Consider the following 26,299-nt stretch of genomic DNA (forward strand, 5'->3'; position numbering starts at 1 on the left):
CTCTTTCTCTATGCCTCTCCCTCTATCAAAACAAACAAACATTAAAAAAACAATGCTATTCTTTACAGAAATAGAAAAGCAATCATAAAATTCATATAGAACCAAAAAAGCCTCCAAATAGCCAAAACAATCCCGAGAAAAAAGAACAAAGCTCGAAGCCTCACGCTTCCTGTTTTCAAACTATACTCCAAAGCTATAGTAATCAAAGAATATTACAGTAAAACCTTGGATTGTGAGTAACTGTTCTGTGAGTGTTCTGCAAGATGAGCAAATATTTCTAATTAACTTGATAAATGAGGGAATGTCTTGTAATACGAGTATTACATCATGCTGAATGTCTCATTAACACAATGAAGCCAATGGTTCTTGGAATTTGCTTTGATATACAAGTGCTTTGGATTACAAGCATGTTTCTGGAATGAATTATGCTTGCAAACCAAGATTTTAATGTATACTGGCATAAAAATAGCGACTAAGGGAACAGAAACAAGAGCCTAGAAATAAACCATAACATAAACATTCAACTATTATTTGACAAGAGAGCCAAGAATACTCAATGGGAAAAGGATAGTCTCCTCAATAAATAGTGCTGGGGAAACTTGATAATCATGCAGAAGAATGAAATTGGATCCCTATCTTACACCATTCACAAAAATTAACTCTAAATGGATTAAAGATTTAAACATAAGACTTGAAACCCTATAACTTATAGAAGAAAACATAGGGAACAAGGTCCTGATGTTGGTCTTAGCAATGATTTTTTTGGATATGACATCAAAAGTGCAAGCAACAAAAGCAAAAATCAATAAGTGAGATTACATCAAACTAAAAAGTTTCTGCACGGCAAGGGAAACCATCAGCAAGATGAAAAGGCAATCTACACAACAGGAAAATATTTGTAAACCATCTATTTGATAAGGACCTATTAAACAAAATATATGGAACTCATATAACTCAATAGCAATATATATATATATATTATATGATTATGATTATATGATATATATTATATGATGATTATGATTATATGATATATATTATATTATATATATATATATATATATATATATATATATATATGATTTAAAAAATTGGCAGAGGACCTAAGTAGATATTTTTCCAAAGAAGAATACAAATGGCCAATAGGTATATGTAAGGTGTTCAACATCACTCATCATCAGGGAAATGCAAATCAAAACCACAATGAGATATCACCTCACAACTGTTAGAATGGCTATCATCAAAATATCAAAATGACAAGAGAGAACAAGTATTGTGAGTATGTGGAGAAAAGAGAACCATCATGCACTGTTGGTGAGAATGTAAATTGGTGTAACCACTATGGAAAACAGTAGAGCCACTATATGATCTAGTAATCCCACTTCTGAGTATATAACCCAAAGAAAATGAAATCAGGATCCTGAAGAGGTATCTGCACTCCCATGATCACTGCAGAATTATTCACAATAGCCAAAGTATGGAAACAACCTAAGTGTTCATGCACAGATAAATGGGTAAGGAAGATGCAACATAAATACAGAATGGAATACTATTTAGTCACGAGAAAGAAGGAAATTCTGCCATTTGTGACAACATGAATGGACCCTGAAGGTATTATACTAAGTGGAATAAGCCAGAGAAAATCAAATACTATATAATCTTACTTATATGTGGAATCTAAAAAAACTGAACTCATAGAAACAGATAGTGGAATGGTAGTTTCCATGGACTGGAGGTTGGGGAAATAAGGAGATGTTGCCAAAAGAAACAAACTCCCAGTTATAAGAGATTTAAGTTCTGGGGATGTAATGTACAGCATGGTGACTCTAGCTAACAATACTGTATGATACACTTGAAAGTTGCTAAGCCAGTAGATCTTAAATATTTTCAACACACGTACACACAAGGTAATTAATTATGTGAGGTAACAGAGGTGTTAACTATCCTGCTGTGGTAAACATTTTTGCAACAGATTTGTGTATCAAATCATCATGGGTACATTTTAAACTTACACAATGTTATAAGTCAATTATACATCAATAAAGTTAGAAAACAAATCTTAAAAAAAAACAGAGGTGCCTGGGTAACTCAGTTAAGTGTCCAACTCTTGTTCTCAGCTCAGGTCTTGATCTTGTGGCCGTGACTTCAAGCCCCATATTGGGCTCTGCACTGGCTGTGAAGCTTACTTAAAAGAAAAAAGAAAAAGAAATTTCCAACCTCTTCCAAAGCGGCTGCCCTATTACACCTTCCATCCGTGATGTATAAGGATTCCAAAATCTCTATTTTCCTTGCAAGTATTTTTTATTGTCTGTCCTTAATGAAAGCCATTCTAGTGGGAATAAAGTGGTATCTCATCACATCTTAATTCACATCTTCCTAGTGACTGACTAATGACGTAGAGCATCTTTTCACATGCTTGTTGGCTATTTGTATATCTTCTCTGATGAAGTGCCTATTATATATCTCCTGCCCATTTTTTTAAATTGGGTTGTCTGTCTTACAATAAGCTCCAAAAGCTCTTTATTTTATTCTGGACATAAGTCCTTTATCAAATATGTAATTCAAAAAATATTTTCCCTGGGCCTGTGTCTTGTCTTTCCATTTTTAAAATGATGTCTCTTGAAGCACAAAATTTTTAAACTTTAATGAAGTTCAATTTATCACTTTTTTCTTTCATGGATATTCCTTTTTATTTAAGAAAGAAGTTCCTCTCTAGAAATTTCTGCCCAGATACCAATGACCAAAACCATATTATGTAACTGATCTTAGGGGTAAGGGAGTTTGACTCTAACAAAATTTGCCCTCAACAAAATTAGGTTCTGTTATAAAAGGGACAAAAAAAGACAGAAAGGCTATTTGTAAAGCAATTAGCATTGTCATCATTTTTAAAGCAAGATTATCCAATTCTACTTTAGAAAGTCTATCGGTTTTTCTATCACCAAAATAATGCTTCATAACAACACGCAGAAAACCCCTGTAGCATACACAATGAATGTTTATTGCCCATGTGTCGAGAGTGAGCTGAGCTTTGGCTGAGTGGCTTTGCTAATCTTGGCTGGTTCTCTCTCTCTCTCTCTCTCTCTCTCTCTCTCTCTCTCTCTCTCTCATGCCTAGGCATGGGCTAGCTGTTGATTGATCTAGACTGGTTTCAGTAGGCTGTGTATGATAATGTTGCTCTACTCCATGTGTCCCTCATCCTCCAGCAGGCTAGCCGAGCCACGCTTTCCTGGCAATGGCAGAGTACAAGAAGGCAAGGTCAACAAGACCTCTTGAGGCTAAGGCTAGGGAATGACATTCTTCCACTTCCCCCACATCCCAACGTCCACTGCGAGTCATAAAGCTAGCCCAGATTTAAGAAGTCAAGAAACAAATTAATTCCTCTCTTTAGGGAGGAGAATTGCAATCTCACATCAAATATGTGTACCCAGGGAGGGATGTGGGGCCTTGAAAGCAGTCAATCTAACATACAAAACAGCATTGTCAGACTAGGGAAGTGGGGTGAGGGAATGAGCTAGGCTTGAGTAAAAACAAGTGAGGCAATTTCAGTAACTCAGATGAGAAAATGGTAGCCCGAGCTAAGGGGAGCCTATGAGTAGGAAGAGAAACAGACCAACTCCAGAGATATCTAGGAGCTAGTGAAGAAGACTTGGGTTGATTAAATCACAGGGAGAGGAGTACAGGAGGGGGGCAAGGAGCAGTCAAGTACTCTGCATAATTTTTCTTCTTTCTGCTTTTCAGTGAAGGTCTAAGTCATCAGATATTTTTGTTATCAAAGAGACTAGAGAGAGAAAAAAGCATTATATATGGAACAGTATGACATACATTTGAATTTTACTTATTGCCAAAACTGGCCCATTTTTATTTTAGCTTCAGGTTGATTTTACACTGATCTCTTGGGAGTGTTGCAAGGTGCAATAACTTGTGACACGTGTCTATCACTAAGATCTAGTTTAATGAAGCATTTTATTCTAAGTGATACACTGTGGGCGAGGTGAGAAGAGAAATGTTTTCCCAGAGCCATACGGATATGGCTTTTGGTTGATTAGCCCTGAAAATTGTCCAAAATAAATTAGTACTTAATGTAAGCCAGAAAGCCAGATGCCAGCTTTAATGGGGAGTCACAAAGTAGCATGACAACAGTAACACAAAAAGAGCTGAAGGGGCTTGTGAATCAAATGTTGCATTTGCTGATACAAGTTTTGTGCATTGTCAGGGCTACAGACACCCGCTTTACTGAGAGTGAAAATTTCCAAGGCTTATTATCATGGAATATGGTACTCCGTGGGGTTCGTTCAGCCTTCAAATGCAGAAGTTCTAGCTTGAAAACCAAAGCTGGAAGCACATATTTTGCTGGGTCTTGATGACTGCACTCTCCAGTGGACATTTCAAGTTTCATTCTAAAAGAAAAGTCCAGGTGTGTCTAGGTGGCTCAGATAAGCGTCTGACTTAGGCTCAGGTCATGATCTCATGATTCGTGAGTTTAAACCCTGCATCAGGCTCTGTGCTGACAGCTCAGAGCCTACAGCCTGCTTCAGATTCTGTGTCTCCCTCTCTCTGCCCCTCCCTAGCTTGTGCTCTGTCTCTCTCTCAAAAATAAATATTTAAAAAATTAATAAATAAATAAAAGAAAGAAAAGGACAGGTTCCCATACCCTTAAGCAAAGCCCCACTAAATTTCAAGAACAAGATAGTAGGAGAGACAGAATGTCATGGTAAACTTGTGTGGGAGACACAATCAACACATTGGAGGATGTGCTGGTCTAGGGTACCTGGAAGGAAATGAAGAGAAGGGTAAGACTCTCTCCAGAGACACCCCACACCCTTTATTTTTGTCCCCCAAAAATAAAGAAGCAGAAGCTGGAGTGTGAATATTTTACCAATCCCCATGACAAGGTCTCTACTGGATACTACCATTTGCTTACTCACTCGCTTTTTTTTATACTGAGCTGTTATCACTTAGCTAAAATATCACTAACATCATGGCTGGTGAGTTCTATTGTGTGAAACGAAAACACAGAGAGACTTCCTGAACTGAGGTAAGGACAATAGCAGTCTTCGCTGAGATCTATATAGCAGGCATGTTGCATGTTTATCTTATTTATTCCTCTGAACAACCCCCAAATGTAAGCATTTGCTATCATTATTTAAATGATAAAGAGAATTAAATTTGAGAATGGTCAAGAAATATGTATCCAAGCTCATGCATCTAGAAAATTTGTTCAACCAGGATTTGATCTTCTTCTATTCTGTTCCCAAACCCCTTGGTCTTCACCATGCCTACATTAGAGTCTAAAAGGGGAGATAAAACATGGATGAAAGCAATCAGGGTAGATATAATGATCCTTAGAATGGTTTCTACATGCCCAACATTTTTCTAAACACTTTGCATGTTTTAATTCACTTAATCCCTATAGTGATGTCATTATGTGGGTACTAGTATTGCCTCCATTTTTAAGAATAGGAAAACTGAGGCACAGAGACATTTACTAAAAGTCATACAATCAATAAATGACAATGCTGGGACTTGAGCACAGGGAGACTGGGGCTCAAAGAAACCATGCTGTCAACACCTTGCTATGCTGTCACTCTCAAAGGAAAAACACAGATTCAAAGCAACAGGAGGGAGCGATTTCTTGAAGCTATAAAGTAGACTAGTATGTGGGAGAAAATGACTTAAATTTGGGGGGCAGATGAAAGTCTAAACTGGTTTTTGGAAAAGAGGTGCACATGTGGTAGGAGGGTGAGGTTCAAGTGGAATGTGGAATACATTTTACTTAGATTTCTCTCCAGCACCCTGCCTTTATTCTCCATCTTTGGCATTATTTCCTACATAGCAGTTTGTGGTCTATAATTATGTATTTCCTTACTTCCTTATAAAAAGACCATAAGGGCAGAGACCAGATTCTTTCCATCGCTGCATACCCGGTGCCAGGCACTCAATCATCACCAATGAACCGGATAAAGGAGAAGGAAGGAAATTGGAAAAGCTAGGGAATGTGTAAAGGGTTGATAAATTCTGTAGGAATTCAAGAAACCTGTCCAGGATTGGTCAAGGAGGGCTTCGTGTGGTCAGTGGAATCTGAGCCAAGCAACAATTTTTAAATATAGTATATTACAATGTTTCTAAAATTTACATGTTTTTCATGTGAAATGAGTGACACTGAAATTAGAACCCACTTTTAGTCAAGGGTATACTTTAGCTTAATTGGCATCCTTTTTTCTACCTTAAATAATAAATGAAAATGATAGTCCATTTTATAATTAATGACATCTTAGATCAATGAAATAAAGTATTGATGTAAAAATGGCTTGTCTGACACCTATAGACAATGCCTGTTAGGAAACAAATGGGGAAGACAAAAGCAAACTATGGAGTGTCCTGGAATCCAGTCTTATTGTAGGCTTGATATGAAAAATAATAGGAAGCCATGGTGACTTCCTGGGCAGAGGAATAACTTCACTGAAACAGTGTTTAGGAAAGAAGTGACTGGACTCCGCATAAAGAAAACCCTGAAGATGGAAGAAAATGGCACCAGTGAAGGAAGCCTAGCAGTGAGGAGATACAGAGACATGTCCCAAAGTCAAGAGTGTTCCAAAGTCCACTGTGTAACTAATGCTTTGAGCTGACATGCATCATTTGCCTTTCCAGTTTGGGTTTCTTCATTAGTAAGACAAAGGGGTAACACAGAACAGTTTACAGGGCTCCGTGAGTTCTAAACCTTGATGTGTACTCCAGGTATGAAACAGTAGGACAGATAGCAACATAAACCATGAATACTTCGGGACCAGTATTTTGAAGGAACAACAGTGTGTGCAGAAATGTCGAGTTTGGAGGAAGGATGGAATAGAATCCAACACAGTGTGGCTAAAGATAAGGTCAACGATGCAGAAGGGCAGAAATGGACAAGGCTGAGCAGAGCCTTTTGGAAGCCACGTTGGAAGGTTTGGACTTTATTCCAGGAACAATAGGAAGCCATTGAATAAGCAAGCAGAACTATCATAATCAAATATACACTTAAGGTGGTCATTTTGTCTGATTTTCTGTGGGAGAATGTGGTAGGGGTAAGCCCAGAATGAGCCGACCTACTCTGAAGAACCAGTTGGAAAAAAAAAAAAAAATGGAAGAGGCTAACATTAGAGTGATATACCATAGGGAGAAAGGGAACTAGACAGGATTCAAGACACTTAGAGACAGAACTAGCAGGATTTACTAAGAGATTTAATTTTGAGAGAGAGAAATAAAATAATAATTTTAACAGTGGCTGTATTAGTTTTGTAGGGCTGCCACAATAAAATCACTACAACTGGGTAGCTAAAATGAGAGATAATTGTTTTCTCATGGTTCTGGAGGTTAGAGGTCCAAGATCAAGGTGTCAGCAGGTTTGGGTTCTTCTGACGCCTCTCTCCTGGACTTTCAGATGATTGCCTTCTCACTATGTCCTCACATGGTCATTCCTCTGTGTGTGTGCATTCCTAGTGTCTCTGTGGCCCAATCTCTTTTTATAATGACACCAGTCAGATTAAATTGGGACCCACCAAACACCTTCATTTTATTTTAGTTATATCCTTTTTTCTTAATTTTTTTAAATGTTTATTTATTTTTGAGAGGGAGATGGAGTGCAAGCAAGGGAGGGGGAGAGAGAGAGGGAGGCAGAATCCAAAGCAGCTCCAGGCTCTGAGCTGTCGGCACAGAGCCTGACACAGGGCTTGAACCCCAAGCCATGAGATCATGACTTGAGCCGAAGTCGGATGCTCAACCAACTGAGCCACCCAGGCACCTCTTAATTATATCTTTAAAGGCCCTATTTCCAAAAACAGTCATATTTTGAGGTTTGGGGTAGGGGTAGGCTTCAACATATTAACTTGGGGGACACACAATTTAGCCCACAATGTAGTAATAAGAATAGTAATAGCTAATACCTAAGGACCTACTAATTCCATTGTCTCCCTTTTCACAATTCTGGACTATCTTCCTTTCTTCTTCCACCCTCTCCACCCTCAGCTATCCGTCTGTTAGCCACCTGCTCTCCTACTTATTTCCTGGGGCTCTGAATCCCCCACGATCATATTGGACACCAAATCACACCTCAGTGGCCCCCCTCCCTAGCTTTCCAGCCATTCATTAAGCATTTTAGCTCCCATTACCATCATGTGATCTCACCCAACCCCCACCCAGTCAACGGAAACAAAGAAATAACTACCACACTTCCACCCCCTCAACAGACATCATGCCCTCAGTACTCAAGAACTCAGCACATATCCATAGTCTACAACTGAGATCACTGTGACTCTGCCTGTGTAGCGGTCAATGCATGTCAGAAATTAATCCCGTCCCCAGGTTAGGTTCTCCAGGAAGCACACTGTGAGATAGAATTTAATGTGCAGGATGTGTTAAGGAGTTCTCTTGGGATTGACACCCACAGAGATAGAGAAAGCAAACAGGAGTGGGCTGAGGCAAAAGTCAAGTTGGTCCAGAGCACAGGCCTGGATAACCTCAGTCAACCCTGTGGGGAGCTCTGGAGGCAAATTAGAATCGTCCCAAGTTGGGTTTAAATGGCCAGGCTTTTATATCCCCACTTCAGTCAAACATTGCATACGGGCTACCATGGAAGGATGTGACCTCGGCAAGGTGGCTTTCGGCACCGAAGGTAATTACTGAATGGGTAGATGGTGGAAGGTTGTCCACTGACGGCACTCCCAGAAGCTGGGCCAAGTCCTTCTCTGAAGGAGAATCTGGGTGGCACAGATGGCCCCCACAGAGCCCCAGCAAGCAGCCCTGAGCCAATGACTGACCAGGGTTGGAGAATAAGTACCCCAGTGTCCTCATTTCTTGGGGTTGGGACTGGGGGAGGGAAGAGATCTCTAAAGCACATTCAGCCCTCTCCCAGAATTTCCCAATTTAATTGAGCTTCAGTTGCCCAAAGTGATAACCTGCTTGATCTCACACCATTTACTGGATTTCTTCCCTTCCCCATCTCACTTCCCCACTCTTTACCTGTGCCTCCTAGATACACTATGTGCATTTAAATCCTCATCTCAGTGCTGTTTTGGGGATAACCCAACCAAAAATATCTCCAAAAAGTTTCTTTATTCACAGTCTCTATGTTAAAAATAGACATTTTTTTTTAAAGGAATGGCCTATATCCCTAGGCTAAATTGCTTCCCTTTCATTGCAATTTACACCTTTTTTTTTTTCCAATTGAACCAGTTATTTGAAGTAGGCATGACTGACCTTGGCATATGCTAATGCCTGTAAGGTGCAGACTGTTTGCAGAAAGTGCTGATTTCTCCAGCATGATGTTTATTGTTTATCAGAAGGCCCACGCGTTCGACAAGAAAACATCCTTAGCACTTCTCTGTGACTTAATCAAAAGCTGGTCGCTGAAGTACATTCCTCAGTCATAAACCTAGCAGACGATAAAATCAATCTTCTCTGAATGGTTATGTCTGGCACATGCTTATAACAACTTGTTGGCTGCTCGAGTCCCCACATCTGTATTCAGCAGCAGCTGTCCAGGGAAATGGTCTCCATATACCTCAGGAATACCTGCTGTTGGCCTATTTGCATCGACAGAACCAGAGAATTGCTCTTCCTGGCAAGGGATGACAGATGGGCTGACGACCTCCAGAGGGTTTGGTTGCTACACCAGGACTGGCAGTTCCAGGTGGTAGATGACTACACAAACACTTCTAACCATGAACAGCTTTCCTTTATGTGGGAAGGTTCTCTTAGTTGACAGATTCATGTGGTAAGGGGAACGTTTGTTTTTGGTCTTCTTTACTTCCTTTTAACCTGTGGCCCTTAACCGTTTGGATCCATTTGAGTCGTCAAGAAAGAAAAGAGAAAAAAAAATCGAAAATCTTTGGCTTTTAAGTTGAAAAGCCATAGTCCACCTGTCACAGGAGGTGTTCAAAGAATACGTGCAAAGAGAATTTGTTCCCACCCATCAAAGAAATTTTTATTGTCCTGAGACAATGACTTGAGTGCAGGGAGTTTATTCACAAGGTGGTTCCAGGAAGCGGTTCCAGGAAGCACACGTAAGATACGAGACAGGGGCGCCTGGGTGGCTCAGTTAGTCAAGCGTCCAACTTCAGCTCAGGTCATGAACTCACAGTTTGTGAGTTCGAGCCCCATGTTGGGCTCTGTGCTGACAGCTCAGAGCCTGGAGCCTGCTTCGGAATCTGTGTCTCCTCTTCTGTCTGCCCGGCTCATGCTCTGTCTCTCTCTGTCTCTCAATAATAAATAAATGTTAAAAAAAAATTTTTTTTAAAGTAAGATGTGAGACAGAGAAAGGAAGAAAGTAAATAAATGGCGCGTTGATGAGCTGGTTTGCAATGTGGGCAGCTGGTGCTAAAATGTATTAGGGACCCTCTGAGAAACTGTGTGAAGCACCCCTCAGAATCTTCCTGAAAGACAAGCAGATTGGGGCATTTAACTCCCAAATCCCTTCACCTGCTGGGCAACAGCTTCCCACAGAGATGTCAATACTGTATAATTCTGGGCTGTACCTGCTCAGCCAAGCATGCTTCCATGATATCACAGAAAGCCCTCAAGCAGAGAAACAGAAAGAGGCAGGTGCGGGCACTTTGAGTGGGAACTGGCAGTATGTTGGAAGTGTTTATAGCTGCAGCTCAGGGCGGGTGAGAGAATGAGAGAATACAGGGCAAGAAATCAACAGTGCCTGCTTTAATATGCTTGAGAGTTGAAGAGAAGGCAGTAAGGGACAGAGGCAGAGGGAAGTAAGGCCATGAGATACCATGCGACGTTTTGAAAAGGGGCTCTGCCCCTTCTGTCCCTCATCCTCCACTGGTCAAATCCAGTATGGGGAAGAACGACTGAACCCTCACAAAACTTTTAGAGTCTAAGGACAATGAGAACCTGAGTTCAAGTTCCTGGCAGGGCCCTTGAAAGCAAGCAAGGCCCTTGAGTTCCCCCATACCTCTCTAGCTTTAAAAACAACAACACAGAGAAAAATGATGTCAGCAAGGGTAATCTCAGAAAACACAAAAATACAAGAAGGCTAGAAGGGTGCCTGGGTGGCTCAGTCCGTTAAGCATCTGACTTTGGTGCAGGTCATGATCTCACAGTTTGTGGGTTGGAGCCCTGCGTCGGGCTCTGTGTGGAGCCTGTAGCCTGCTTTGGATTCTGTGTCTCCTTCACTCTCTGCCCTTCCCCCACTCACACTCCATGTTTCTCTCTCTCTCAGAAAAAAAAAAATAAACTTACAAAAAGGAAATATAAAGTCAAGGACAATACGAATATTTCAGCAAAGTCAGGGTGAAGGGTAGCGATGGCTAAGAAGAATGCGGCTGCGACCACTGCAGCAGGTGCCAGCAAAAAACCAGAGACCAAAAACATTCCAGATTCCTCCCTCCAAAGCCATGGCACTCTACAAATTCCCCAAACCTTAGATGCTGCCGCAGGGAGGAGGGGGGAGAGAAAATGTCCAAATTGACAGAGGCTAAATCTAAAATGACTATATGTCTTAGTTTGGGCTTCCATAAAAAAAGAGCCTGAATTTGAGTGTAGCTGCTTTTTTGGGGAGGCAGAGGAAGGGGATTCCAGAGAACAGGAGTGAGGGACTAGAAGAAAGAAACTGAGAAAGAAGCAAAGCCAATGTAAGGGAGTGTTACTGAGGCAGCCCTTGTGAGCAATAAGAACTCACTTCCTTTGGAACCTCCTGAGAATCATAGAGAATTGTCCACCTGAATCACGGGAAGCTGAGGCATTTATCCATGGACCCCCATCCTCAAATGGTCAAGGGATGGCCTCCGTATTAGTCTGCATCTCCAGTAAAGCAGAAATAGTAGTGTGTGTGTGTGTGTGTGTGTGTGTGTGTGTGTGTGTGTGTGTGTGGAGAGAGAGAGAGAGAGAGAAAGAGATTTATTATAAGGAATTGACTCACATGATTACAGAAGCTGACAAGTCACAAGATCTGCAGGGTGAGTTGGCAAGCTGGGGACCTAGGAGAGCTGATGGTATGGCTCCAGTCTGAAGGGCGGGCTCAAGGCTCAAGAGGAGCCATTGTTTCAGTTTGAGTCTGGAAAATGACAATGTACCAGTCCACAGGCCATTAGGCAGAGAGAGTTCTCTCTCGAGGGACAGTCAGCCTTTGTGTTCTATTCAGGCTTTCAACTGATTGTATGGGGCCCACCCACAGTATCCAGGCAGTCTGCTTTACTCAGTCTACCCATTTAAACATTAATCTCATCCAAAAACTCCCTTAGAGAAACACCCAGAATGATGCTTAATATCTGGGCACCCTGTGGCCCAGTCAAGCTGACACATAAAATTAACCATCACATAGCCTCAGAAGTGTTCATTCTTCTGCACTTCCAAGCTGCATATATACTACAGGCCAAGCTAGCGCCTGCCAACATTCGTGAGTTTGAAGGAACCCACGGGCAAAAAAAAAAAAAAAAAAAAAGCAAAGACTCAGCACATAAACCTCAGCCTAGAGGCTGACAGTTGGAAGTAAGTCAAAGCCCATACAGAATTATGCACACAGCCAAGATTTAAATCAGAAGTGAGGCACAGATGATGTGACTGGGGGCATAAGAGCATCTTCTCTATTAGGTTTTTCAGAATTTATTAAGATTATTATTTTTCTGCCATTGACAGAATAGGGATTCGAAAAAGAGATTAGATTGAGTCACAGAAAGATTTAGAAAGCTACACTTTCTGCACATCTGCTTTTTGTCGTCTGGGATATTCTTACCCACTTCGCAAGTATTACCTTAACAAGTTAGATTAATCAGATCTTGGCAATCAATGGATTGCTGCCCAATCATCTCATACCTAATGGACCTGTAATTTATTTTTCACATTAATTCATCCATTGAACCTTTACTGAGTATGTAAGCCATCATGCCAGTTGGGACCACAAAAGGCAGACGAGATGAATTTTCTGCTCATTGATAGCCTCCCTACTACTTGCCATCAAAGACAAAAGGTTGACTTTGTGAATACTGGCAGCTGTATAGGATTATAATATCAGGCCTTATTTGGGCACAGTGTCTCTGAATAGAGATTGGGAAGAAAAACAGATATTTACCTAAACACTGGAGGTCAGAGAAGTCCACATTTGTGTCAGTTCCACTCAAAGGAAAACTGTTTGACCTCAAACATCCGGGCATGTCTACAGCCAAATTTATAAAGGTAAAAAATTTCTCTTCTGGGCACCTGGGTGGCTCAGTCAGTTAAGTTTCTGACTTCAGCTCAGGTCCTGACCTTATGGTTCATGGGTTTGAGCCCCACATCAGGCTCTGTACTGACAGCTCAGAACCTAGAACCTGCTTCAGATTGTGTGTGTGTGTGTGTGTGTGTGTGTGTATGTGTGTGTGCGCGCGCGCCCCTCCCCCATTCATGCTCTGTCTCTGTCTCTCAAAAATAAATTAAAAAAAAATTCTCTTCAAATTATACCACCAGCATTCTGTTTCTTTTTACCACCTGGCAATAAAGGAGTCAAACCAAACATATAATTTCTTTTTCTCACTCACAAATAAGTAGAGGTCTTTCCAAAATGTTCTTCCTGTATTTCCTCCCTTTTTCCCTCTTATTCATTAACTTTTACCTTTCTCTAATTTTTCCTTCTCCCACTCTTTCCCAAAAGTCCAGAGAAAAGGAGTAGGAAGCCAGCGTGGAAGGAGAGAACAAGAAAAATGATTAATTTTTAAGAAAATTATTTCAGCAATGTTTTCCCCTTTCAAACCCTGAACAAAAATGAACTTCCAACAATACTCCCAGTTTATTCATTTGAACTAAGGAGATGCTTAGTTCAAATGTGTGATCCATACACCATCAGTGAGGTATAAAGATTTTCCTAAGAGGCCACCAAATGATCAAAACTACAGATTCTGGGGGCACCTGGGTGGCTCAGTAGGTTAGGCATCTGACTCTTGAATTCTGCTCAGGTCACGATCTCGTGATTCGTGAGTCCAAGCCCCGTGTCATGCTCTGAGCTGACAGCATGGAACCTACTTAAGATTCTCTCTCCGCTTCTCTCTGCCCCTCCCTCACTTGCACTATCTCCCTCTCAAAATAAAGAAACACACCTTTAAAAAAAAACTACAAGTTGTATGGTTGTTACAGGGGAGTAATGCACTATAGTGTATGTATTCCACAGACTTTATTATCTTTATCATACTCTGGCACTATGTTAATAACAGAACTAATAATAGCTAGCATTTGTTGAGTATTAATGCACCAGGTACTCTCAGAAATGCTTTCTTTACATGTACTAACACATTTATTCTTCACACCAAACCTAGGGTTTGGTCATCCTTATTTACAGGCGGGGAAACAGAAGCACTTAGAGATACAACCCACTACCCAAAATCACATAGTCAGTAACCAGTGGGACCAGTCCAAGCTCAGGCATTCTGGCTAGAACTCTGTACTACGATGCCTTTGCATGAGCTGTAGAGCAGTATTGAAATTTGTCATTTATAAACTAAAATGAGCGGTTTACTAGTGTTTACCGAGGATTCTCATTCAATGTTCTAATTGGCTGGTGGCATAATACCATGCAGCCCAGCAAATCTCCTATCAAGCATAAACATAAGCAGTACTTGATTCTAAATTGCTAAGTCCAATGGTCAATTCTCAGTCCTGACTACACTTGATCTATCAGCAGCGTTTGACACAGGCTCCCTCCTCTTCAATATACTTTCTTTTCTTTTCTCCCAGAGTACCAGTCTCTCTTGAAAGGGGCATGCTTGGCCATTGCTTCTTTTTTTTTTTTTTTTTTTCATTTTTTTAAAAATTTAATTTGGCCATTGTTTCTTGGGTCTCTTTGGCTGGTCCCTCCTTTAATAGACCTGATAGTACTGGAAGGCATCAGAGTACAGCCCTTCATCCTCCCTCCTTATGTGTAACTGCACACGCTTTTTTGGTTAGACAATCCATTCTCACATCTTAAATACCATCTATTTACATGCCAGTAAGTCCCAAATGTTTAAGTCAAGCCCAGCCTTCTCCTTCCTGAACTCCAAACTCTCATACCAACTGCTACTTCAATGTCTTCACTTGGATATCTAATAAACACCTGAACCTCAATACGACTTAAACAGTCCTGTTCTTTTCCCCCCAAACTTGATCCTCACACAGCCTTCTCCATCTTCAAATGATGGCAATTTCATCCTTCTACTCATCCAAGGAAAATACCTTGGAGTCATGCTTGACTTTTCTCTTGTTTTCACATGCTCCATAAATTCCACATAGGTTCTACTTCCAAACGTACCCACAACATGACCACATCTCAACACTTCCACTGTTAGCACCGTAGCTTGAGCCACCATCCTCTTTTACCAGGATGACTGCAATAGACTCCTCACTGGAATCCTTGCTTACCTTCTCATCTTCCTACAATCTATTCTCATATATACAGCAGCCTACTAGATTATAAGCTATACCATGTCCCTCTGCACAAAACCCTTCAATAGGTTCCCATCTCACTCGGACATGAAGAATGCTTCCCACCACCCCTACCTTTCTGACATCATCTTTCCCCTTGCTCATGCCACTCCAGCCACACTGGCTGCCTGTTCCTCCACAGGCACTCTCCCATCTTAGAGCCTGTACATTGGCTGTGCCCTCTCCCTACGTGTCCTTCTATTCGAAACCCACTTGGCAAATCCCTCACGTGAAGTCTGTTCTTAAGTGTCTCCTTCTCAATGAGTCTTGCTCTTATCTGCCCCTATTCAAAACTGTAACTAATCCCCTACACTTAATACTCTCAATCTCTTTACTTGGTCCTCCATTTTTCTTCTTAGATACTAATTGTCAACTACTGGCAATTTACTTATTTTATTTATTCTTAATTATCTGACTCTCCCACTAGAATGTAAGCACTAAAAGGGCAAGACTCTTTTTCTTTTTTATTCGTAGATATATTCTAAGACCTTTTCCTAGAAAAGCTGGCACATAAGAGGCTCTCAGTAAGTACTTTTGTCTAATTAATCCTCTAGTGTTCAGAATGCTCTCTTTCTTAAAATATACGTGCTGCCTTGAACTGGTCACGGTTTTTCAATTACTACTCTTGCTTTTTACTTATCACTGGAGTTAGTATAGCTACATAATTATGATTTAACTTGTTTTTATTTGATTAACCTTACATGTCTTGCAAAAAAATACATTCAGCAACAGCATTTTTTGACCCATAATCTCTCAATAATTACACTTTAAGGGCTTTGTATTGAGTGCAAATATGAATTGGCCATACTTTGGGGCTGAAATAGATATATGCAAAATCCACACAATTTTGCTTTTATGGTGGAGGATACTTAATTAGCGATACACTGCCTATGAATTTGGGCTATTTAAATAACATACTTCAAGGCAAATGTAAAATTACAAGTTATATTCCAGTTTAAAAGGTACTGATCTATAATAAAAAATCATATGTGTAGGTTTAAATTCCTCTAATAGATGGCACATGTTACTATAATAGCAAGTAAATCGCTACTTTTTAATTTTTGTTTCTCTCCAATTTGTTATTATAAAGCATTTTTCAACAGAAAAGTGAGTCTAATGATTGGACCTCCATAGTCTGTCCCCAGTCTCTACGAGCCACATTCAAAACTATATGAGATCCACTGATCTTGGGGTCAGTAAATATGTCTGGAGAGTATATGATCAGGTAAGAACTCAGTCTCCAGAATGAGTCACGCTTAGATATGAATCCCCAGATCACCAACTATTAGTCATGTAAACTTGGGCAAATTATATAATCTCTCAGCATCTCTACTTCATCTGGAAAATGAAGATAATATTAATGCTTACTTCATATAGCCATTGAGAGGATTAATTGAGTTAATGCACTTATTTGTGTACTTAGCACAGTATCTGGAACATACTTTGTGTTCAATAAATATTAGTTATTATTAAATTATTATTTTTAACAATATATACACAACAAAATCATTGCACTTACAATGAGTCATATCACAGGAGAGGTGGGATTTTATACAGCTACAGAATCCAGGTTATGCCTACAGGGGAAAACATAAACCAAATATTGGTTTCTTAGATTTTATACAGGAAAATTAAAAAAAGGCACAAGTTCATTTTAACATTTTTTCCCAAGGTCAAAATTAATTTTGCTTTGGGCTTTGCAAATCCCTCCTTTAATCGTCTAAACATCTGCAATTGAGAAAACTAAGTGTGTAAGTTTATTTTCTCCAAAGACAAAAAAAAATTGAAGGCTACCAAATTGTTTGTTAACGCATAATACAAAGACCTAAATGGGGAAAATAAATCTTCAAAGACTTTATCTGCAATCACTTCACTAGTCATGATAGCCTTAAGATACATATTAATTTCCTAAACAAATAGAAATTTCCTACCTTTGGAAGCTATGATTTTAAATGGGCTAGGAGAATCAGGGAACAGTATACATATAATATAGACAAGTATTTCAAATTTAATATTTCTTGATTTCATGAGTACATATGTTTAAGAACTAATTTTATGCTAATGCCTTCCATTGATTCATTACAACCAAGTGATGTTAGTGAGAACAACTTTTAGCTGAGGAGACATTAATATATATTGCAGGCAAAGGAAAGCCACAAGTTCTTAGACATTCTTCCCATTAAGAGGTGGCACCTACCTCCCCTCCCCTTTGATAATGGGTAGGCTAAGGGGCACCTGGGTGGTTCAGTCGGTGAAGCATCTGACTTCAGCTCAGGTCATGATCTCATACATAGTGAGTTGGAGCCCTGCATTGGGTTCTCCACTCTGCTCTTAGCACAGAGTCCACTTCAGATCCTCTGTCACCCTCTTTGCCCCTCCCCCACTAGTATGTGTGTGCGCTCTCTCTCTCTCTCTCTCTTCCTCTCTCAAAAATAAACACTTAAAAAACAAAAAGAAGCTAGATGGGTTATTGAATAGATGTTTTTCCAAAGAAGACACACAGAAGGCCAACACACACATGAAAGGATGCTCAACATTACTTATCATCAGGGAAATGTGAATCAAAACCAAATGAAATATTACCTCATACCAGTCAGATGACTAGTATCAAAAAGTTAAAAGGAATAACAAGTGTTTGCAAGGATGTGGAGAAAAGGGAACCTTCAAGCGCTTTTAGTGGGAAGATAAACTGGTGCAGCCACTTTGGAAAACAGTATGGAGGCTCCTTAAAAAATTAAATATTGAGCTATCATATGATCTAGTAATTCCTACTGGGTATTTACCCAAATAAAATGAAAACATTAATTCAAAAAGTTATATGCACCCTCATGTTTATTGCAGCATTATTTACAATAACCAAGACATGGAAACAATCTTAGGGTCCATCAATAGATGAATGGATAAAGATACGGTATAAATACACAATGGGACATTAATCAACCATTTTAAAAATGAGATATTACCATTTGCAACAATATTAATAGACTTTGGGGGTATTATGCTAAGTGAAATAAGTCAGAGAAAGACAAATACCATATAGTTTCACTTATACGTGGAATCTGAAAATAAAAACAAGAAAATAAAATAAGACAAACAAGAAAATAAAAATAGGCTCATAAATACAGAGAACAAACTGGTGATTGCAAGAGAAAAGGGGAGTGGGAAGATGGGGTAAATTGGTGAAGAGCGTTAACAAGTACAAACTTCCAGTTATAAAATAAATAAGTCAGAGAAATAAAAAGTACAGCATAGGAAATACAGTCAACAATATTGCAATAATTTTCTATGGTTGCAGATGGTGACTGTATTTAGCATGGTGAGCATTATGTAATGTCTGGAACTGTCAAATCAATATATTGCATGTCTAAAACTCATATAATATTGAATGCCAACAATGCTTCCCTTAAAAAATCAAAAATTTCCCACACTACCTACCTCCCCTTCGTACACCATAGTCAACAGTCAACTCTAGGGTTTGAGTTTGACTGCTGCTGAATAATAATTTCAGTACTCTTTATGGATTAATAAATTCTTTAATCTGACTCGTTTTGAAGAATTCTCTTGTGGAACTTGAGAGCAGACAGTATGATGTACAGAAATAATACCAGACAGTTTAACGTCCATTTAACTGCAGTGTGGGAAAACTGAAGTGTAGTTATATTGCTTTAGCTACACTAGCATTGGTCAGCCTATTATGTATTTTTGGTGTGTATCTGAAAGGACGTTTGCCACCCTAAATCTAACTGCATTTACTTATCAATAAATGCCAATAAATGGGAATTATATTACACTTGACTATTTTCCAAATGAAAGAACAAAATAGAGTATAAAACCTAGCCACCTGTGTAATCCTAGTCACGTGCCTGGAATATACATGTGTCACATTATCTGGCTCATGCTACCTGTTTTTCCGTCTAAACGTTTTGATTCATGCTACCTCATTCATTTATTTGACATACTGTAGGCCCACTGGAACTCTCTTCTGGGTGATGACACATGGCACAAATGTTTCTTGGTCTTCTTTATCAACACGAATGCCTTTTAATTACATCAGCATTTGCTACTGAATACACAGCTGTTCAGGAAAACATGTGGCATTCTTGAATAATAATTTCCAAATACCTTTAATACAAAGAAAAAGACTTAAAGCTTATTTCCCTTTCTTATGCACACCGGAATAAAAATGATGTGCATGTTTTAGGGATAGATTACTTAACTGTCCATTGGTCTATTTATGTGTAAGAATGTTTTTTAAAGCACACATCTTGGGGTTTTTTTTTAATATTTATTTATTTAAGTCATCTCTATACCCAATGTGGGCCTTGAACTCATGACCCCAAGATCAGGAGTCACACACTCTTCCGACTGAGCCAGCCAGGAGCCCCAGCCCCAACAAGCCCCATATCTTGTTTTAAGTGATACGCAAACTTAAGGCATTAATAAAATTTAAGAGTAATAAAACAAAATTCACACACGAAAAGAAAATGGGTGTGCACCATGACAATTTTCACACAGAGAATATGGCAGAAGAGACACTGGTTCTAATGTCTGAGGCCAGGAGGTAAGAGACTGGCAGCTTCCACCTCCTTTCTCTTGGAATACTGTCCCTGGAAGAATCTGTTGGTTTGCAAACTTGGGAGCTTCCTAGGTGAAACATGAAACTGTTCCCTGTACAGAGGGTAAAGAGAGACTGAAAGAGGAAGCAGACCACTGCAGGTCAGTAGGTGGCAGTTTTAATAAACAGGGGAACTTACTTACAAGACTTGTCTTGGGCGGCCACAAGATGAGTAGATCTTGGCACCCAGTTGCCAGAATCATAAATGTTTACATAGAGGCCTTAGCTGGGTTTAGTCACATATTCAGTGTGATGATCTTTTTTTTTAATGTTTGTTTATTTCTGAGACAGAGATAGAAGGAGCATGAGTGGGGGAGGGGCAGAGAGAGAGGGGGACACAGAATCCGAAGCATGCTCCAGGCTCTGAGCTGTCAGCACAGAGCCCGACGCACGGCTCAAACTCACGAACCGCAAGATCATGACCTGAGCCGAAGTCGGATGCTCAACCGACTGAGCCACCCAGGCCCCCCTTTAGTATGATGATCTTAACAACACCTTACTCTCTCAAGCCTGCATCCTTGAAAATGACTCCCATGGTAAGACTGGTGGGTAGAACCTACATTCCAACAATAGGGGAGGGAGTCAGGAGCCTCTGATTGCCTGGGTCGAGCTTGCTGATCAACCAGAGGTCGCATCCTGTCGATGACCTCCCCCAACAGTAGCCAGGCCCCATATAAGAGGTCCAGCTCCCCTGAGACCAACATACAGTGATGAAACTCAAGATAACCACATGGATAGTTCACAAGGAGATAAGACACACACACACACACACACACACACACGCACACATGCGCACACCCAATCAACCTGCAACTATTCCAGCCAGCTCAGCCCAAGCACCAAGTATAGGAATAACAAGCCTTAAATGACTCCAGCCTGAGCCACCATCTGACTGTAACCATATGAGGAATCCCAAGCAAAGATCAAAGATCATTCATCTACATTCCTCAACCTCCAGACCATTGATAATTTATTATTACACTGTAGATAACCTGAATAGCACAGTCTTTCATTTATTGATAGAAACAGTTAACTACAAGTCTTCTCCTGTTTTATGTATTGTATAATGATGGACCTAGAATGAGGGTTCCAATTCTACGAGCTTTATTTCAGATTCTCAATCCAGTGGTTTCTGGTTAGAAATTGATTCTCTTACTTTATTTTTTTAAAGTTTATTTACTTATTTTTGAGAGAGAGAGAGAGAGAGAGAGAGAGAGAGAGAGAGAGAGAAAGCAAGGGAGTGGCAGAGAGAAAGAGAGGGAGATACAGAATCTGAAGCAGGCTCCAGGCTCTGAGCTGTCAGCACAGAGCCTGATATGGGGCTCGAACTCACAAACCATGAGATCATGACCTGAGCCAAAGTCATATGCTTAACCGACTGAGCCACCCAGCGTGTCCCATCTTCCTTTCTTTTAAAATAATAATCACAGGAGCACCTGGGTGGCTCAGTCAGTTAAGCATCCCACTCTTGGTTTTGGCTCATGTCATGAATTCACGGTTCGTGAGTTCAGGCCCCACATCAGGCTCCGTGCTGACAGCATGGAGCCTGCCTGGGATTCTCTCTCTCCCTCTCTCTATGCCCCTCCTCTGCTCTCTCTGTCTCTCAAAATAAACACACAGGCACTTGCACCCTAATGTTTATAGCAGCACTTTCAACAATAGCCAAATGATGAAAAGAGCCTAAATGTCCATCAACTGATGAATGGATAAAGAAATTGTGGCTTATATACACAATGGAATACTACTTGGCAATGAGAAAGAATGAAGTAATAGCCTTTTGTAGCAACGTGGATGGAACTGGAGAGTGTTATGCTAAGTGAAATAAGTCATATAGAGAAAGACAGATACCATATGTTTTCACTCTTATGTGGATCCTGAGAAACTTAACAGAAGACCACGGGGGAGGGGAAGGGAAAAAAAAGAGAGGGAAAGAGCCAAACCATTAAGAGACTCTTAAAAACTGAGAATAAACTGAGGATTGATGGGGGGTGGAAGGGAGGAGAAAGTGGGTGATGGGCACTGAGGAGGGCACCTGTTGGGATGCGCACTGGGTGTTGAATGGAAACCAATTTGACAATAAATTCCATATAAAAAAATAATAAAATAAAAATAAAAATAAAAAATAAATAAAATAATAATTCCAATGTTCAATTTTTTTTATTATCCCCCAATTTATTTCAGGCAGAAGTAGCTAAATCTTCCTAGAACAGTTATATCTACCTACTAGTCCTTAAAGTATTGTTAAAATATGCTTTAGTATTATTAATGAGCAATGAATCACATCAAGTACTTTCTAATTTATGGGATTTTGTCTCTGTACTTTCATATGCAAAATTCTAGACGTCGAAAATTAATATTGTCTAAAAGGCTCAGCTGACAGTATATTGGGATGAGGCCTGGATATCAATGAAATGCTGATCCTTATTTTAAAAAAAAAAAAATGAAGTTTTCCAGCTCAGTTCAGCCATGACTCATTGAAGAAGACACATTTTTGATAGCTTTAATTAACTTGTTCACAACTGAAGTATGGAAGGACAATAGCTTCTACAATCTTTTCTTACTTTCTGAGTGGAATTTTCAAATGAGTTGTCCATTTTTTTCATTCATTACATAAGTTAGGAACTTAATCTTTTCTCATACAGTAGCTCAATGATTGGTTGATTCATTCATTCATTCATTCATTCATTCATTCAATAAATTGGGTACTACCCTGTCTGTCAGGCACTGTGTTAGGTCCTGGCAATACCAAGGTAAACCAGACAGACTTGGTCACTACCATGGAGTTCATATTCTAGCAAAAAAGCAGGCATTCAACCAATGGCAAGTGTGTTAAGAGCTAAAAGGAGAAAATATCAGGAACTATGCAAGCATGTAGAAGAGGAATTTAACATGGTATAGAAAGTCTGAGAAGGCTGCCCATACATCATACAACTTGATCCCAGTAAACAGCACCATACGCTCCAGGCTTTGTACAATTTAAGGTACAAAGTAATGGAGTGGCAAAGGATACCTAAATAACCATCTTTTTACTGATAGACCCTTAATTAGAGGACAGAACTTAGCATGAAAGCCAAAGCAACCTGAATTAAACACATTTATGCACTCACCCAGAGCAGGTGGTGTTAGATCAGGTTAAGCAAGAAAGGCAGAGCTGGGCTAGGCATACCCACCTATTATTTCCAATTTTATCATCAAAGCAAAGCAAATCACTCATGGACAACAACAACAACAACAAAGCAGAGAAGGATCAGAAGTGTTGCATCAATAGAATTTCTTCCACTTGGAAGAAACCATAATGAATGGGTAAGACACAGGAGCTTATTTACCCAAGAAAAAGCCATTACTTCTCTCTCTAACTAGTTTCTTCTTGTCCTGCTGTTCTCTTTAACAACAAAAGAAAAATCGTTCTGAAAGGCATCTCCACCTTCCTGATGGTTTCTATTAACAGCAAAAACCCATTGCACAAACAGTTCAAGATTTAATAAATGCCTTTGATGTATAAAATGATCCTTTTGCTGATTCATCAATAAGAGTAAAAATGCAGTCTGACCAGATTGGACACTTAAAATGCTTTCTATTATTACCGTATGTTTTCCCAAGTGCAAAGCTGAATGTTTAAGCAATTCCACTTAAAATACAGTAGATCAGTGTAATAAATGCCAATTGAAAAGCTTCCAGCAAATGTTTCATGCTAAATTTTCTCTGTTCTACCTTCTGAGGAAGAATATTTTCTTTTCAAAAAACTCAGGAAAAAAAAAAGGACTAATAAAAATTAAGTATAAATACTTCCAGATAGCTCACATTTTCAATCCCTGCTCTTATACCAAACTCAGTATTTCTTTGTCCATCCTTCAGATTAGTAAATTTTTAGTTCCCAAAATATTTCAGAAACCAGGCTGAACACTGGTACTTTGCAAAGTGGAGAAGCAAAATCATGCATGTGAAAGCATAAGTAGATGTAAAAAGATTCATTATGGGTTGCCATCTTGTGAAAGTGATAGGATCCCTTTAATAAATGGATGAGCAGATTCATAGTTCAAAGAAAATCATGACATGGAAAATGGGGAAGCTTTTAATACTGTTCATTTCCAGAAGCTTCCTGGCTGCTTGCAATAATTATTTAAAAAACAAAACAAAACTAGCTAATGGTGGTAGGCTAAGTGCAGAGAGGGCCCCAAATCTCATTATGCTCCAAGTAATACTGCCTCTTCCCAGACTCCACCCACCAGTGAAGAGGACTGAGTGGAGAGGAGGAAGCTGAGCTTGCGTTCTTGGCAAGGCTTCCACCCTACCCTGGACACCATCACCCCAACACTCACAGCCTCACCACCCCTACCTGTCTTGGAGACCATCAGCACCAGTTCCATATGCCTCCAAAACAGGAAGGCCCAAATCCCAGCCTATCCCTCAACCCCATACGGCTCTGCAGAGTTCTTAGTTTGACCTATCTACCCTCCCCTGGCCCCAGATCTTACCAGTGCCTTCTCTGGAGCTCATGATGTAACATCAGTAAAACCTTTGTTCTCCAAATGCTTGCCACTGGGTGATATAGCACAGCAATTATGTACACTGAGATTCTGAGGTGACCCACCTGAGCTCAAGTCCCAACTCTGCCAGTTGCTACTACCAATCATGAGCAATATACTCAACCTGTATGTGCTCCAATTTCCCCATCTATAAAATAGGGCTAGAAATTGTATCTTCCCCCAGAGACCTTGTTTTGAGAATTAAATAATTAGTATATAAAAATCATAGAAGAGTTCCTGGTACATAGCAACCACCTCATAGGTATTTTTTTTCCTTTCACCTTCATTCTCCCAATGAGCCCTGGCTCTCCCCCTGAGACTGCTTTCCCTAAAGCTCTAGTAGGTGGTATCTGTTTTTCTCCCCCTCATACTAATGTGACTGAGAGTTGAATAGAAGTCTTTCTTGCTCATTTCCCCTTTCAGACCATCATCCTCCCCTCCTCCCAATGACCCTCTCCAACTCTGAAGTTCATACATCAAACCACACTACCCAATTATCACTCCTTGTAGCAGCATCAATAGAGTAGCAGATCACCTCTCTCGTTCCTTGAGAATTTCAACTCCCACATCCTTGTTGTTCTAGCTCTACTGTTGTTATGCTTTCTGGTGACTGTAATGTCTATGGGGATGATCCTTTCAACTCTCTGGTTTTTTACTTTCCTCACCACTTAACTTCCAGTGATTTTCTCCTTAACTGTAACTCAACACCTCGCTCCCCTGGTTATACCCTACATAGACCTTGCCATTGCCAATAAACCCATCCCCTTCCACAGTCTCATTCTCTGACCATTGTCTCCTGTCTTTCAGCTCAATCTCTTTGCTTCTCCTAACTCCAACAATTACTTGTCTTCAAAGTTCTCTTGATGTATTGATTCTACCCCTCATGTCCAGATTTCCCTGCATATTATTAAAATGCCAGGGCATGGTCTGTTATTACAGTCCCTTCCTTCCATACACCCTCAACTCCCTTGTGCTATTACCCTTCATTATACTCTCCTGGCAAAACCCAACCCTGGTTAAATCCAACTCTTGACAGCTCTGTGCTGTCTTCCACAGAGCCTAATAGGGCTGGAGAAGATTTCAAAAGCATACCTACTAATCTCACTTTATAATCACTAACCTAACAAAGTTCATCTGGGCCCAATAAGCATACTCTTTTTCTCTGCTCCTTTAACTCTCCTACTTTATTCAACAGCTGTTGAATACATCTTCTCTCTCCTCAAACTTCTAATATATCCTCCATAATCCTTATTTTCAGTTGGGACTTATCCCTCCTATTTTGGGAGAAAATAGAAGAGGTCAGAAGATAACATTTCCACCAGACGTTTTCCATTTTCCCTTCAGATTCACCCTCCACTCTTTTCCAGCCAACTCTGTGCCTGAGAGGTTGACTTCTATGGATTTCATCAGCTTTGTTATCCTCTGTATACCAGTTGGCTCAGCCAACGAGAGGACCAGAGAATTGAAGGCAAGAGGAGAGTGAAATCCAGAGCTTTATTCCCTTGGCTCTCTCCCTTCTGGTCTATGGTTTTAGAGTTACTGCATTTCTTTTATTAGTCTCCAACTCTGTCATGCGGCCCTGTCCTCTAGTTATAGTCACAGCTGGAGATCCACTGGATTCTAATGACAGCCCTTCCACTTGACTCTTCAGACCCAGGGTTGTAATAGCTATTACATGTAATGCTAACATGAGGGGCTTCACCGACTCTTATTAGTTGCCCCAAACTTGCCAATTTCTTTGTAA

General features: G+C 40.0%; 1 long non-coding RNA gene across 2 annotated transcripts in view; it reads right to left on the reverse strand.

Moving 5' to 3' along the window:
* Window positions 1-26,299, reverse strand: part of LOC125175503 (uncharacterized) — a 133,328-nt gene that overhangs the window by 26,742 nt on the left and 80,287 nt on the right. For both annotated transcript variants that reach the window (XR_007155839.1, XR_007155838.1), the window contains one exon: window positions 16,934-16,991. This is a non-coding gene — a long non-coding RNA (uncharacterized LOC125175503). The remainder of the gene's footprint in view (window positions 1-16,933; window positions 16,992-26,299) is intronic.

This window comes from Prionailurus viverrinus, chromosome C2 (assembly GCF_022837055.1).
Source record: "Prionailurus viverrinus isolate Anna chromosome C2, UM_Priviv_1.0, whole genome shotgun sequence".
Taxonomy (NCBI): Eukaryota; Metazoa; Chordata; class Mammalia; order Carnivora; family Felidae; genus Prionailurus; species Prionailurus viverrinus.